The following is an 8,894-nucleotide window of genomic DNA, read 5'->3' on the forward strand; positions in this document are numbered from 1 at the left end:
CACGTTAAGAGTCACGTTAGCTACACTAACATGAACTCTAACGTAGGAACAAAAGACACCAAGCAACGTTAATGGGAAAAGTGATTCCCAATAACGTTCGCGAAGGGGTATGAGCCAACGTTATTGGGAAAAGTGAGTCCCAATAACGTTGGCCAAAAATTGAGAAGGCAATGTTAGTGGTCACGTTAAGACCACTAATGTTGGAGTTAATGTGGGTACATAACGGTGGAACGTTAGTGGAAAACGTGAATGCCACTAACGTTCTCGAACCCACAATGGCACTCAATGTTAATCTCACTAAATACCTAAGCCTAATTCATATTTCTCTGCAACCTGGGCCCACTAAAGATGAGAGCTGCTTCAACTCAAGATCCAGAGCCCACATCCAAGACTTGAAGAACTCACTAGAAGATCAAGAGGAGTAGTATATATAGGAGTAGTTTTGAACTATAAAAAAGCTTGGCACTTTTGGGAACTACTCTCTATAGATTTACTTTTCTGCACTTTTAGCATGGATTCTTCTTTTCTGCCATTTTTCATTTCTAGAGCTATGAACAACTAAACCCCTTTCATTGGGTTAGGGAGCTCTGTTGTAATTTGATGGATCAATTATAATTTTTATTCTTCTTCTTCTTTCTTTTCTCTTGATCTTACTAGAAAGCTTTCGATCTTAATTCAATTGGTTAGTTGTCTTAGAAAAGAAACTCTCCATAATTGGATCTCCTTTGAGCCTTGGAAAAAGGATGAGGAGATCATGCTAGAAATGCTTTCTCATGTTGGACTAAATTGGGGTTTGGGCAGATATAGTGACATGTAATCCTCCCAATACTTTGATTTGGAAATACATGTGGTATAATCAGTGACCACACTTCATCTCTTCCCATGAGCAATTAAATCAAGGAATTAGGCAATTGTTCAAGCTTAGAGAGATTGGATTGCCAAGGAATTGGGATCCAATCATTTAAGATTGCCAAGGAGATCAATGAATGCATTGATTGAGGAAGAGATGAGAATGAACTTGATCCGGAGAATGCAACATCTCCTGAACCCAATGATTACCCCATTTCTGATCTTACCCATTCTCTTTACTTTCTGCCATTTATTTTCATGCTCATTTCCCCAAATCCCCATTTAAGATTCTGCACTTTAATTTCTGTTATTTACTTTCCAGTCATTTAAATTTCTGCAAGTTCTCAATCTAAATTCTGTTTAGCTCAACTAGCATAGTCTTCTAACTAAAGTTGCTTGACCAATCAATCCTTGTGGGATTCGACCTCACTCTATTGTGAGTTTTACTTGACGACAATTCGGTATACTTACCGAAGGAAATTTTGTTGAGAGACAAGTTTTCATGCATCAAGTTTATGGCGCCTTTGCCGGGGATTGATTTTGAATCAACAATAATTAAGTTTGAAGATCACTAGATTGAGCATTTTTCTTTTTGTTTATTTGATTCAGTCAATTTTCTTTAGTTTGTTTTAATTTCTTCCTCATCCCCTGCACCCTCTTTATTTTTCGTTCTCTCTTTCTTTGATAATTACAATTCTGCTCACTAACCCACTAACTGTTTGATAAATTGCATTACTCACACTAACAATTACTCTAACAAGAATAGTTTCTACATTTTATCTCCTGTTGTGCAATCTATCTGTTGTATGACAGGGAGAAGAGAAGGAGTTTCAACATCCTTTGATTCAAAACCTGAAAGGACTCTTTGGAGACTAAGAAGGGAAGCAAGAGGAAAAAGAATTATTGGTGCTGAGGAAGAAGAAGAAGAGTACTTTGAACCCAATATGGAATAAAATTTGGAGAACAATCATGAAGAAGAAGTTCATAATCATTCCAGAGAAGGCCATGCAAATCGTGCTGGGCAAGAAAGGAGAGTTCTAGGCTCCTATATCAATCCTAATCCAGGAAACTATGGAAGTAGCATTCAGAAGCCCACCATACATGCCAACAATTTCGAACTAAAACCCCAGCTCATCACTCTTGTTCAGAATAATTGTTCATTTGGAGGAAGTGCTCAAGAAGATCCCAATCAACATCTAACCACCTTCTTGAGGATTTGTGACATTGTGAAGTCCAATAGAGTCCATCTAGATGTCTATAAGTTGCTCTTATTCCCTTTTTCACTCAGGGACAAGGCATCCAAATTGCTTGAATCCTTCCCAAAGGAGAGCTTAACAAATTGGGAAGAAGTGGTGAACAAGTTTTTGGCAAGATTTTACCCTCCTCAAGGGATCAATAGGCTGAGAGTTGAGGTGCAAACTTTCAGGCAACAAGATGGTGAGACTCTTTATGAAGCATGGGAGAGGTTCAAAGACCTAACAAGAAGATGCCCACCAGATATGTTCAATGAATGGGTTCAACTTCACATCTTCTATGAAGGTCTTTCCTATGAGTCAAAGAAGGTTGTGGATCATTCATCAGGAGGCTCTCTAAACAAGAAGAAAACCATTGAAGAAGCCATAGATGCCTTTGAAACAGTTGCTGAAAATGACTACTTCTATGCCTCTAAAAGAAGTAACACCAGAGGAATAATGGAGCTGAATCACATGGATGCATTGTTAGCTCAAAATAAGATGATCACCAAGCAACTAGCAGATCTTACCAAGAAGGTGCAGCAGCCATCACTTCATCATCAGCTCAAGAAGGAGCGAACATAGGAGAAGAAGGTGACTGAGAGCAAGCCAACTATGTTGGAAACTCACCTAGACAAGTCCATGATCCATACTCCAAAACTTACAACTCGGGATGGAGAAATCACCCCAACTTTGGATGGGGAAACCAACAAGACCAAGGGCAAGATTAGGGATACCACAACCTCAACTCCAACAACAATGCAACTCATCAACACACCTCGCAGAGATCTTACCAACATCCATCTAACCAATCTTCTCAACCACCTAATCTCAACCCACTATCATTAACAGATGATAGGCTCTCAAAGATTGAGGCTCTACTTGAAAACTTATGCAGAGAAATCCAAGACAACAAAGTGTTTAAGGAAGAAGTGCGAGCCAATATTAAGAACCAAGGAGAAAACATCAAGAGATTGGACTCCCAAGTAGGGTATCTATCTCAACAAATTCCCAAACCCACTGATGGATTCCCCAGTGATATAGAGAAGAATCCAAGAGGAGAAACAAAGAAAGTGAGATGGGAAGAATGCAAAATGATAACCACAAGTGATGAGGGAAGTATGAATAGAGTAGAACACCTCCAAAATAATCAAAAGAAAAGCCAGGAGGAAGAAAGCTATACAACTCAACCTACATCCAAGGAAGAGCTAAAGAAGAAGGAGGTATTAAACCCATATGCACCTTTTCCTCACAGGCTTAAAGGTGGTGTAGCAGGGAGAATGTATTCAATGTTCCTTGATATGTTTGCATCTCTTGATCTAAATATACCATTCATTAAAGCCTCTAGCAAATGCCTTTCTACATCAAGTATATAAAGGAGATACTAGCCAAAAAAAGTCCATTGAAGGGTGGACAAACAATAAAGATGAACAGGGATTGCAGTGCTCTCATTCAACCAGGGCCACCCATAAAGAAAGAGGATCCAGGGAGTTTCCACATTCCTTGTGCCATCGGAGAAACAATGATTGACAAAGGGCTTATTGACTTGGGAGCAAGCATCAACTTAATGCCTCTTTCTCTCATGAAGAAGTTCCAAATCGATTAACTAACTCCTACTGATGTAATTATCAGATTGGCTGACAAAACTCAAAAACAAGCAATAGGAGTGGTTGAAAATGTGCTGGTGAAGGTTGGGAGCTACTATCTTTCCACAGATTTTGTTGTTCTAGAAATGGATGAGAATCCTATTTACCCCATCATTCTGGGAAGACTATTCCTAGCCACAGCTAGAGCACTCATAGATGTAGAGCAAGGAGAGCTAGTACTGAAGATACATGATGAGCAGCTCACTTTCAATGTTTTCAACCTCTCACAAGAAGCAAGTCAAAAAAACAAAGAATCAAGAGAAGAGCAGAATGAAGCACTGATGCAAGAAACAAGCAGTGAAGCACAAACAACACAATTGGAAATCCCATGGGTTGGAAAGCCACATATTCAGGAAGAACCACATTCAAAGGTGATCCAAAGGGAACTAGAACCACCAAAGTCATGCAGAGTCAACAACAAGGATCCCTTAGAAAAAGAATCTATAGAAAGCAAGAGAGCATCAAGAGATACAAAGAAGAAAGTCCCAAGGAGATGGAGAAATAAGAAAATTCCTACAGAAAATTTCTCGCCAGGTGACGAAGTGATCTCTACATACTTTTCATGTATACCACCGCACCTCCCCACTATTCCATCTCAGCTGCCTCCAGTGTATACCATCAACAAAATCTTGTCCTTAGAGCATATGGAGCTTGTCAACAAAGCCAATGGACATAGGTTCACTGCAAGAGGAGAAGACTTCAAGCACTATCAACCACCTTGACAAGGACCAAACATCAAGCTAATGATGCTAAAGAAGCACTCCATGGGAGGCAACCCATGTTCTATACCCTCTCTCTTAAATTTCTAATTGTAGTAATAAGGCAGATTTCATGGATTTTTAATTCAACTTTGACAACAAATATAAAACTCCTTTACATGCAGCGTATAGTACATAATAAGTTTGGTGTTCAAGGCACACCTAGTGAGCATGAACATACCTTATGAGATAAAATTCCTTTTCCCCAAACTTGTTGTATCATATCATCACAAACAAGTTTGGTGTACCACGTTGCATGCAAAAGGGGGTTGGGTTGTTGATTAATTTTCATTCATGGAAAGCATTTAGCCATTTAAAAATAAAAAAAATATATTTTTTGTTAGCTAGCTCACACTTTAAATTTTCCCACCAAAAATTTCAATTAACCATTTGCAATTTTTCTTCATATATAGGGAATCAAAAAGGACATTGATGGTACTTGATAGGACAATTGAGGAAGGGAGATTCGGCCACTACACCAAGGGAATTTCACACTTGTCTTCATGGGGAATGTCCTTGGAAGTGTTGCCATGCAACATTGGGAGTGGACAATCTTGAGGACCGAACCAAGACCCCCATAAAGGAGGTGATCCTTGTGCTCATTCAATCCTAAAACCCCAACCGTCGACTATCAAACAACACCATCAATCCACACCCTTCAATCAATTGCCATCTTTCTATATAAACCCCTTCACACAACCTCTCCATACACACTTCAAATTCTCAACCTTCCCACTCCCTTCTTTCAGGCATACACAAATCATCCTCCACCAAAGGCTTCACATATACCCTCCTAGCCATCTTGAGATTCACCAATATATCAACTATCCTGCATGGCATCATCAAGTTCCAAAAGGCGAAGAGGAAAGGAACCCATGGAGCAGCCTTTCTTCGACGCCGGGAGATTTAAAACAGCCTTCCATGAGCTCGAGTTTGAGCGAATAAAGGACAAAAAGATACTGCCTGAGTCAACATTCCAGTTCAACGAAGATGAATGTCCACAAATTCGAGAGAAGATTGAGCAAATAGGTTGGTAAAGGCTCACCAATCCGAAAACAAGAATTAATGCAAACCTCATCAAGGAATTCTATGCAAATGTGGTTAGAGAAGATAAGACCATGAACCCCACCTTCAAGACTTACGTAAGAGGAACAGAGGTGGATTTCAGCCCTGATGCCATAACAAGGGTTCTCCAGCTGAAATCACCATGTTTTGTTGAGCTCGACTATCAAGAAAGAATAAATAATGGCCCCAATAATGATGAAGTGCAAGGAATTGCGGGCGACATATGTCTTTTGGGGTCTGACTGGGAAAGGTATTCAGATGGGAGGCCCCGGTTCATCAAAAGAGGGGACCTCACCCCGGAAGCCAAAGGATGGTTTGAGCTCGTGAGACGATCCATCCTCCCAGCTGCAAACAATTCTGAGGTCAACATCGCTATAGCCACTATGGTACATTGCTTAATAAAGGGTGGGGGCATTGATGATGCGGAAATTGGTGAATTAAAAATTATTAAAATGTGTACATTGCAAGTATAGTTCTTAACTCACCAGAAATCCACTTATCAATTTAGAAAGGTGTCACAGAAATTTAAATTTTAAAAATACTGGGAGTATGAATCCCAGGTTGTCTCCCAACGAGTTGCAGAAAAGTGTGCTATTTTATTAATCAGATGTTTTCAAAAAAAATTGAGTTGAGTAAATAGGAAATAAAATTGGAGAATTTGAATAATGTAAATAAAAGCCTTGATTGGGAGTTGATTAGTTGGAAGTTCCGCTATTGTTGGATTACTCTCTAGATTAATTGATAATTGAAGGTAATCCCGTTAGTTATCTCTTACTAGGTAAGGAAAAGTTAAACAAGTTGGGATGCTATGCCCATTCACAAGTTGCAGTCCACTTAATTAAAAGAGATTGGTGTTAGTGACTAGAGGGCAAGCCAACAATAACCCAATTACAATTTTTCTTTCAAGCCTTCCAACTCAATTGGTTTCTTTCAATCAACTCCCTATCAAGTTAGGGAACTACTCGCTCATTGTGAATGTAAAATTCATGACATATGAAAAGGAATTAAAGAGAGACATTGTAAATAAAAATCAAAATAATCAACTAAAAATAAAAGTAATCCTTGTATTAAATAAATCCTAATAATATTCCAATGGTAAAATTAACAAAGCAAAGGACATGGAAGAGTAAAGCCAAGTAAAGAAAACGAACTAGAATGATGAAGTCTTGATGAGGTAATTACTCTTCTCAATATCCCAATGCAAAAAGTGAGAAAAATAAAATCCTAAAATTATTAATGTGTAGAGAGAAAAACCTAGAGGAGGAGTAAAAACTAGATCTAAAACTAAAACTGTGTAGAATGAGTGGTCTCTGGTTTCTGCATGTTCTCTGGCTCTAGTCTGCTGTTTTGGGCCGAGAACTGGGTCAAAATAGGGCCCAAAATCGCCCCCAGCGGAATCTATAGATTTTGCAGGTCGCGCACGTCACGCGATCGCGTCATCCATGCGGACGCGTTATTCTAGTTTTTCCCTTCCACGCGTTCGCGTCATCCACGCCTCCGCGTCACTTGTGCTTTTCCATTCCGCGCGGTCGCGTCATCCATACGGCCGCGTCACTGCGATTTTTCCTCTTTCGCACGAACGCGTGAGCCATGCGGCCGCGTTGCTTCTCGCTGACTACCTCCTCAATTTCTTGTGTTCCTTCCATTTTTGCTAGCTTCCTTCCTAATCTCCAACTCATCCATGCCCTATAAAGCCTGAAACACTTAACACACAGATCACGGCATCGAATGGGATAAAGGAGAACTAAAATGCATAATTAAAAAGTCTCTAGGAAGCAGTTTTCAACCATGTAATAATTTCAGGAAGAAAATATAAATGCATGCTAAATTAATGAATAAGTGGGTAAGGATCATGATAAAACCACATAATTAAACATAATATATACCATAAAATAGTGGTTTATCAACCTCCCCACACTTAGACATTAGCATGTCCTCATGTTTAATTGAAGGAGATAAGATAAATAAGTATGAACATGTAGAAACTCATGCAATGCAATGCAACCTATATATATATATATATATATATATATATATATATATATATATATATATATATATATATATATACATATGAATGCAACTATATGATTCTTGCCCACTTGATCAAAAGTAAATAAGCTCTTCAAAACAATTACAAATCAAATTCCACTAATTCTATCATTATACAGCAAGACAGATAAAAGTGCAAGAAGATAGCTCATGAAAGCGGGGAACATGGAAATTCAAGCATAGAACCCTCACTGATGATGTATGTATGCTCTAATCTCTTCAGTGTATAGGGTAATCACTCTATCCTTCTCTAATCATGCTCTCTAACTTTTGTTTTTCTCCTAACCAATCAACAACAGTAAATATGCCAATGCAAACATCATGAGGTCTTTTTAAGGTTGTAATGGGGCCAAGGTAAAGATAGGGATATATATATGGTTAAGTGAGCTTATAAATTGAATCTTTAATTAACCCAGCTTTAACCCAACCTATATATTTTATATAACTTTAGAATTCATACCTAGCTACCCAGAATTCCCTTTTACATTCCATACTCATGTATCAATTTTATTATATGTGCATTGATCTTTGAATTTTTAATTCAGCTCTGGGGTGATTTTGTCCCCTTATTTATTTATTGAAAAAACATTTTTATATTTTTTTTATATATATAGAAATAAACATAGCTTATCAATGCACATAGATTTTTAATTCTTATAGCTTCACATGAGTAGGTATCCAAATTCCCATTGTATTATCATGACATATTCCCTTAATAACGTTTGTTCCCACAAATTCCCATACTTAACTAGCATACACAATTCTATCTTAAGCTAACCAAAGATTCAATTTGGGATATACAATTGTTTTTCCGCTTAAGGCTAGTAATGTGGTAAAATATAGAACAAATGGGATTTTAAGGCTCAAAGTGGTTAACAAAGGTAATTAAAAAGGTAGGCTTAATTTGGATAAATGAGATTAAACAAATAATGGCCTCAATCACATGCAAGCATATAAACATTATAACTATTGGACATATAGGATGAAACAAAATATAGATTACAATCATAGAGAAGTAAACACACAAGAATAAAATAATTATGATTAAATAATGTAACCATGCATAAAGGCTCAAATTTTCACAGGTTGTGTGTTCTTTAGCGCAAAAATCATGTTCCAAATACAGCTTCAAGCAAATTTATTATAAAAGTTTTGATTAAAATTAGTGAAATTTTGTTCCAAAGATATCTTTTTAGAAGAACTTATTGTCTTTTCAATAAAGTAGAACATGCATGCAACTAACCTATTCTAAAGAAAAAAGAAAATCTAACTAAAATATCCTAATTTATTGG

The 8,894-nt window shown here is 37.6% G+C and overlaps 1 non-coding gene across 1 annotated transcript; it reads right to left on the reverse strand.

Annotated features, from left to right (window-relative positions):
- Positions 1–2,246: 2,246 nt before the first annotated feature.
- Positions 2,247–2,353, reverse strand: LOC112711141 (small nucleolar RNA R71). Its single transcript, XR_003157297.1, has one exon. It is a non-coding gene; the product is annotated as a small nucleolar RNA R71 (small nucleolar RNA).
- Positions 2,354–8,894: the final 6,541 nt, after the last annotated feature.

Source organism: Arachis hypogaea, chromosome 1, assembly GCF_003086295.3.
Source record: "Arachis hypogaea cultivar Tifrunner chromosome 1, arahy.Tifrunner.gnm2.J5K5, whole genome shotgun sequence".
NCBI classification, from domain to species: Eukaryota; Viridiplantae; Streptophyta; class Magnoliopsida; order Fabales; family Fabaceae; genus Arachis; species Arachis hypogaea.